Below are 8,411 nucleotides of genomic sequence, written 5' to 3'. Positions count from 1 at the left end.
GCAGGGCGGGCTCTGCGCATGCGCCCCAGGGTGGGCGGCGGAGGTGGGGAGCGTGCAGCGGGCAGGGCCCTCGGGTGGGTGACGACGGCCCGGAAGTTACGCGGCCCAAGCCACGTGCACGTGCATCCCAGCCGGTCGAAGGCCCGACGCGGAGCGTCTTGGGACTCGGCTTCAACCATTTCGCCACGGAGTGCACCTGCTACAAGTTATATGTGTACGACGGCGACTCGGTGTATGCCCCACAAATTGCCGCCTTTAGTGGCCTCCTGGTGCCCGAGCGAGGCAGCGGTGAAACCGTCCCTGAGGACGCTCCCACTACGGGTATGCCCTGCTGCAGTTCTTTAGTGACGCTGCTTACAGTTTGAGTGGATCTGACATCACTTACAGTTTTGACAGCTGTTCCAATAATTGCTCCGGCCGAGGAGAGTGTAAGTTCAGGAAAAGCAGCAACGCTGTTGAGTGTGAGTGTTCTCAAAACTGAAAAGGGAAGTCGTATGAGGTGCCTTACTGTTCAGACAGCTGTGGCTCTCTTCATCAAGGCATCTACAGTTCAAGCGTCAGAGGATGCTCCTGCTTCTCTGGGTGGCAGGGTCCATGATGTTCAGTTCCTGTGCCTGTCATTTTCAATTCCTGCTAACCAGTCATTTTGGACTCTATACTCTAATGGAAAGTTCCTTATAGCATCTCACAAAGCTGTGGTCAGGGGAAATACAGTGTGAATTGTGGGAGGATATATGTTCAACCACTGCAATGGCAACATGGTTCTAGCCTAAAATCTTGTTGCGAGGGAGTAGCTTCCACTCACCCGTTCTGTGAACAATGTGATTGTGAGACAGGGTCATTCCTTAGCATTACATAAGGATAAAATTTACATGTATGGAGGAAAAATTGATTCAACAGGGCATGTGACCAATGAGTTCAGAGTGTTTCATATTCATATCAAGTCATGGGCAGTTTTGATCCCAAAGGCAAAGGAGCAGTACGCAGTGGCTGGGCACTCAGCACACGTTACACTGAAAACTGGCTGAGTGGTCATGCTGGTTATTTTTGGTCACTGTCCTCTCTATGGCTGTAAAAACAATGTGCAAGAGTATGACTTGGATAAGAACACATGGAGTGTATTACAAACTCAGGGTGCCCTTGTACAGAGGAGCTATGGCCATAGCAATGTTTATGATCACAAGAGCAAGGCTGTTTATGTTCATGGTGGCTACAAGTCTTTTAGCAGGAAAATATATGGCCTGGCTGATAGCCTCTAGGGGTATGATGTGGACACCCAGATGTGGATCATCTTAAGGATAGCCAGTTTTTCTGTTACTTGCACACAGCTGTGATAGTGAGTGGAACCATGCTGTTGTTTGGAGGAAATTCACACAATGACACGTTCATGAGCCATCGTACCAAGTGTTTTTCTTCAAATTTCATGGCTTATGACATTGCTTGTGACCATTGGTCAGTGCTTCCCAGACCTGATCACCACCATCATGTCAACAGATTTGGCTATTCAGCAGTCTTACACAATAGCACCATGTATGTGTTTGGTGGTTTCAACAGTCTCCTCCTCAGTGATATCTTGGTGTTCACCTTGGAACAGTGTGAAGCACACTGGAGTGAAGCTGCCAGTCAGCAGGACCTGGTATCTGGTCTGTGTGGGATGGGAATATACCTCGAAGTGTCTCCTGGGAGTTAGCAACTGAAGAACAAGCCAAAAAGTTAAAATCAGACTGTTTTGCCAAAATAACTTGACCATGACAAGTGTGACCAGAGCACAGATTGTTACAGGTGCACAGCCAACACCAATGACTGCCACTGGTGCCATGACCATTGTGTCCCTAGGAAACGCAACTGCACAGAAGAGCAGATCTCTGTGCCCTGGACCTCAACTGCTGGTGGGAGCCTATGAAAGCTGGAAGTATTTGTGGTATTGGCTGGTACTTGGTTGAAAACTCATGTTTGAAAATTACTACTGCCAAGGAGAATTATGATAATGCCACATTGTCCTGCCTTAACCTCCTGGCCTTTTTGGCTTCCCTCACAACCCAGAGGAAAGTAGACTTGGTCCTTAAGAAGATGAAAATAATGCAGTCATCACAGAACATATCCAAACTCACCTTAACGCCATGGGTTGGCCTTTGAAAGATCAGTGCATCCCATTGGTACTGGGAAGGTAATTTTCCATTTACAAATAGCCTACTGCAGTGGACACCACCTGAGCCCAGCAATGCTGGGTTGTATGCAGTCTTATCAGAAGCCAGTATATGGGGATTGAAGGCTGCATCCTGCTTCAACCCACTCAATGGCAGCATCTGTGAAAGTTCTGCAAACCACACTGTCTAGCAGTGCTGGAAGCAGTGTGTGGACTATAGCACCTATCTGACCTCCTTCCCTTTTGGACAGTGTGCAGAGTGGTACATGTTGAGCACATGCCCCCCTGAAAATTGTTCTGGCTACTACACATGCAGTCATTGCTTATAAAAGCCAGGTTGCAGCTGGTGTACAGATCCCACCAATACAGGGAAGGGAAAATGCATGGAGGGCTCTTACAGAGGACCAATGAGTGTGCCTACAACCTCTTCTGAATTCCAGCATGTGTCTTTAAGACAGTGGCTACAACTGGTCTTTCATTCGTTGTCCAGCTGGCCAGTGCAGTGGCCACAGCAAATGTATTAACCACAGTGTGTGTGAGAAGTGTGAGAATCAGGCTACCAGCGAGCACTGCGAGACCTGTATATATGGCTCCTATGGAGACCCCACCAACGGAGGCCAATGCCAGCCGTGCAGCTGCAATGGGCACTCGTCACTGTGCAGTCCCAACATGGGCAGATGCTTTTGTACCACCCAGGACATCAAGAGGGACAATTGCCAGCTATGTGATGTAGAAAATCAGTACCATGGAAACCTTCTTAAAGGAACATGTTATTATACTCTTATTATTGACTCTTAGTTCACTTTTATCCCAATCTATAAAGAGGACCACTGTTACACAGCCATCAATTTTATGGCTACTCCTGATGCACCAAACAAGAACTTGGACATGTCCATCAAAGCCTCTAAAAACTTCAATCTCTACATCACCTGGGCTGCCAGCTTCTCAGCTGGAACTGAGGCTGGCCAAGAGATGCCTGTTGTTTGAAAAACGAAGATTAAGGAATACAAAGGTAGCTTTTTGACTGAGAAGTTTGATTTTTGCAACCATCCAAATGTCACTTTCTTTTGTTTATGTCAGTGATTTTTCCTGGCCCCTCAGAATTCATATTGTCTTCTCCCAGCATAGTAGTTTTATGAACATGTAACAGTTCTTGTGACTTCAGTTCAATCTTTTGAGGTCCTGTAGAAAATGAGGATTTGTCTTACATTGCCTTACCCAGCAACTCACTTTACCCCACAAATGCACTCACAGTCTGCTTCCTCCACTAAGTGAATACAATTACAGCAGAATGCTTGGCCAAATCGGTAATCTCTGCCTATGCTATTATGACTGTGAAACGCTTACTCAGGGCTGATTTGAACTATGCTTATACTTACTCATTTTATGGATAGAAGTTCACTCTGCTTATCCTAAATGTAATACTACCCGTGTTTTTGTTTTTAGATTGTTTGGTTTTTCTATAAACCGACCCTTGTATTATGCTGTATTCATCCTATATATGTCCTCTTTTACTGGACCACATTCTCCAAAAGGTTTGTGAGCAAAAGTCTTTGGGAGTTCACTTTCCTGTGAGCTTTGCCAACTGAAACATCCTACTTTTTACCCTACAGTCTCATTGAGTTGAATACAAAATTTCAGGTTGGAAATAATTTTCCCCTAGAAGTTAGAGGATATTGTGTTGTTTCTTCTAGCTTGTAGCATTAATATTTAGAATGCTAATGCCACTCCTGTCTGGGATGTATTTTCTCTTTAAAATTTCTTTACATTTGCAGCAATATGCTTGGGATGGAAGGAGATTAAGTGAAGTAAGTCAGGCACAGAAAGAGAGATACTTCACATTTTCACATGTGGAAGCTAAAGTTTTACATCTCAGAAAGTAGAGAATAAAACAGTGGCTGTCAGAGCTTGGAAGAGTGGTGGGAGGGAGGAAGGAATGGAGAGAGAATAGTTAATGAGTGCAGAGTAGCAACTGGATGAGAAAAATGATTTCTAATATTCTATAGCATAGTAATGTAACTATGGTTGGCAACAAGTAATGGAATATTTCATGGTAACTAGTAAGGAAGACTTTGACTGTTTCGCCTATAAAGAAATGATGTTGTCTGACGTGATAGATATATGCCAGTTATCTTTATCTGATCATTACATACTGTATGCATATATTGAAATGTTGCATATACCCCATAAACGTAATTATAGTGCAATAGGATAATAGTAATAATAGTATAATTACTATGTGTCAATTTAAAAATATATATTAAAATAAAAATTTTTAAATGTTCTGGGTTCAATCTCCAGTACAGAAAAAAAATAAGCCAGCTTATTGTTGCTATTTTTGGAGTTGGCTAGTTATTGCAAGAGTAGGTTACGTGTGAGTTCTATCCCCACTTACCCTCTCTATCTTAGATACATCCTTCCCTGACCTTCCTGCATATGATAATGCAGCACAAAGACTCTACCAAATGCTATATCATCCTCTTGGACTGTCTAACTTCAAGAGCCATGAGCCAAATAAGTTTCTGTTATTTATAAATTATTTCTTAGTATTCTATTACAGCAGCAAAAAATATACTAAGACAGATATTATCGTCATTAAACGGAGCAGTTTTGGTGAGACAGAATCTTCCCTCCAGGTATGTTACTCAGAAAGTAAATTAAAACTTTTATGTTCTTATTAAGAGTAGATCCAATAATTCAAGAAAATTTTGTGATTTTGACAGAAAGAAAATTAAACTCTAGTTTTGCATCAGTGTACTATTGATACTGAAGGTAATTTAAAAAACAAATCATATGAATAAAACCATCCAACCATCCAGTCTTAACCAATTTTACCTATGTAACGTAAGATTTATTTTATACAAACGTCCTGTGTACATTCAAGTCTTTCCCACACTTTCTTTTTCCTTCTGGATCAACCATTTTATTTTAGGTGAAAAATCACTTTCAGTTTCCTTAAAAACAATAACAATAACAAAAAAAAACCACTTCCTTGAGTAATTTACACATAGTTGAATGTTTAATTTTAATAAAATCAATTATAATTTTATAATTTCAGGCAGCTAATAGGTATAAACTTATTTGAATAGTAACTCTTTTCAGATAAAAAATGCACATTTTTATTATAATGATTACTTAGAAAGTGTGACTTCTTACTGAAACTCAAATATTAAGGTTTTTGTTACAGGTTCATCCAACTTACATTATGTGAAATTTTTAAAACATTTCTGTGAGATTTTTATGAAAGTAGTTTTTTCATATTGAAACTAAACTTATTTATCTCTAAGGTAGCATAGCTTTTTATTTTTTTATTTTAAAGAGAATTAAAATATTTATAAAACATTAAAAACGATACAGAATTTTAAAACAAGCTGATAGGAAATCATCAATGGTTGTTATATTGCGTATTGTTATCTTCAAAGTAGTTGTTCAGATTACCAGATATAGGCATGCAAAACTGATTAAAAAATTAAGCATTAACTGTGCCTTTCAATAAACTAATAGAAATCATTAGTACAATTATCTTAGCTATCTTGTGCATATATATATTTTCCCTTCTTTCTTTTCTCCTTTCCCTTATCCTAGTTGTTCTTTCCTTTTGAGCAATTTCTTTCCTTTTCATAATATCTATTGTATCTTCCAGGTTTTATTTACTCTTTCAGGTTCTTACACTAGGGAGACAATACGATGTTTACACGTGCAGGTCTGATTTATTTCACTTACGACTATGGTCTCTAGTTGCATCCGTTTACCTGTAAAAGCCTTGAGTTTATCTTTCTTTATGGCTGGGTGTACTCCATTGTATAAAAAAACCACATCTTTTAAAAACGTGATTAAATATTATAAATATTATAACCTATTATTACTCATATTTTGTTAGCTTTCTGTTGCTGGGAAAAAATAGTTAAACAACTTAAAGGAGGAAAGATTAGTTTGGCTCATGATTTCAATGACTTCATTCAGTGTTCACCTGGCTGTGTTTCTCTTGCCAAAGCAGAACATACTGGGGAACATGTGATAGAGCAAAGCTTCCTTGGTTTAAGAGAAGCAGGAGGGGCCATGATCCCAATATTCCCTTTAACAGATGTCCTTAATGATGTAGCTTCCATCTGAGTCTTAACCACTTAAGGCAGTGATAGCAAACCTTTTTAAGACTGAGTGCAAAACTGCAACTTCAAACCCTTTTATTGTAGAGCACCAACACTGCAATTAAACCTGGATACTGAGGTTTTAGTTTAGAAAACAAAAACTCATGCATTACATACATGTCTCATGCATGTCTTAAAAACCAATAACATGCATGCTGTAGGTTCACCACCACTGACCTAAGGATTCTACCACTTTCCAATATCACTACAGGCTGGCTACTAAGCCTTTTGCATATCTTCCTTTGGGGAATATTCAAGATGCACACAATGCATGCATAGATAAACATACAGACACAAACTTTCAATCTAAAATTTTATCCATGGGTCATATAAGCACAAGTCTTTTCCATTAATACAAACATTGACTCCACATATTTTTGTTCAATTTGAGGGTTAAAACTTCCCACGAATATTTGTGCAGAATAGTTTCTTTTGCTGCAGTGTGTAATTACATAGAAGCATTTTTCATTGTAAAGTGGTTGATTTGGGATTCTAATGTTACTTGAAACTGTCAGATGGGGCAAGGGTCTGACACATTTAGTTAGTGTAGAGAATTGAAGGGCAAGGGAAAAAGTCTGCCAGAAGCTTATAGACAAGATAGGAAATCAGATGGAAAACAGCAGAGAATTTCAGAGCTCAAGGCAAGATTGAAGGTTAAAGTGAAGATAAAGATGAAGGAGGGGAGGTGATGGAAAGGGAGATATCCTACCCATGTAGGGGAAATTTCAAAGTTATGAAGGTCACTGGTGTCCTATATTATCTTAGTGAAATCACGCCAAATAAAAGGAAGCAGAGATAATGATATAGGAGGGCAGCATATAATCAACAGAAGTCTTCACAGGAGGGAAATCAGAAGAATGAGAATTTCTGCTGGGGAAAGGAACTAAAGTTTAGCGATAAAAAAAGGAAATTATGATCAAAATCTCTATAAATGACATCTCTATACAAAGACAGTCTAATTGAGCTCACCACAAATGAGAAACAAAGAAACTATGTTTTACCAGAGAACTAATTTGAGGTCTCAATGAGATTTTCCAATTTTCTAAATCAGTGGTATCTTTCAAACAAAGAAGCTTGAGTATCTACTCCAGCCTCAATAAGATATTCATAATTCTAAGAATCAAAGTTTGCTCTTACAAAACTAAAGCAGGCAGAAGTCTGGCGCATTGGGGCAGGAGTCTGACTCTAATAGAGCTAATTGGCATTGAAAAGCCTGCACCTGACAGTCTCAGTGAATTTCAGGGATCCAGTGATGAATCTCATCTCTATGAGTCTTACCACAGCATACATTAAGGTGAACAAGTGAAATGGAGTTAAACAAAAATAAGACTTTTAGAAAATTAATAGGAGAGATTCAATTCAATTCCATATACAATATACTAAATGGGGATTTTTAGCTATTAGGGTGAGGGAGCCAGTGGATCAAAAATTACTAAGAATGTTTAGAAAAAGAGTGGGAGAATTTTTGCTAAAAAGTAAAGTTTGGCAGGATTCATGTTCAACTGGTCTTTGCAGACCAGGGAGAGAGGGTCAAGAACAGCAGTTTAAGGACAATAGCACAAGGACAGGAAACACAGCTAACAAAGGAGCCTGGCAAGATTTCATCACTGAGGGAGCTCTTGTCAGTTACGATAGCATTTATGAGGCTTCACCCAGAAAAATGCCTTACATACCCATCTAAAATGTCTAAAACTACTCCATTGTGAATAAAGTTTTATTCTGATGTCAAGCTACTTGGTTAGAATTCTAGCTCTGTTTATTCATATTTAACTGTTGACTTTGCTTTCCTTTGGACATTATTCCTATTAACTCATGCTCAAAGCTTGATCCTCAGTGTTAATGTACTGAAATACGGTAGGAGTGATAAGAGATAAGGTGTAGTGGGAAGCTATTAGGTCATAAGCATATTATCATTGTGAATGGACTGTCTGTCTCAAAAGACCCCATTAATTCTCTTGAGAATGAGCTGAGTCTCTCGAAAGTGAGTTAGGTCCCAAAGGATTGGATAGTTACTTTGAGAATGAATGGTTATAAAACAGGCCGTTACTACACTGTCTGTCTCTTACACTCATTCCTCCCTTTTCCATATATTGTTTCTCTTTCATCTTCTCTGAAAA

General features: G+C 39.4%; 1 pseudogene; it reads left to right on the top strand.

Annotated features, from left to right (window-relative positions):
* LOC102006218 overlaps positions 1-8,411 on the top strand; it is a 114,564-nt pseudogene continuing 106,153 nt past the window's right edge.

This window comes from Chinchilla lanigera, unplaced genomic scaffold (genome assembly GCF_000276665.1).
Source record: "Chinchilla lanigera isolate Chin_1 unplaced genomic scaffold, ChiLan1.0 scaffold00057, whole genome shotgun sequence".
Classification (NCBI taxonomy): domain Eukaryota; kingdom Metazoa; phylum Chordata; class Mammalia; order Rodentia; family Chinchillidae; genus Chinchilla; species Chinchilla lanigera.
The sequence above is the reverse complement of the archived record's forward strand: the minus strand, read 5'-3'. Positions and strand labels throughout refer to the sequence as shown.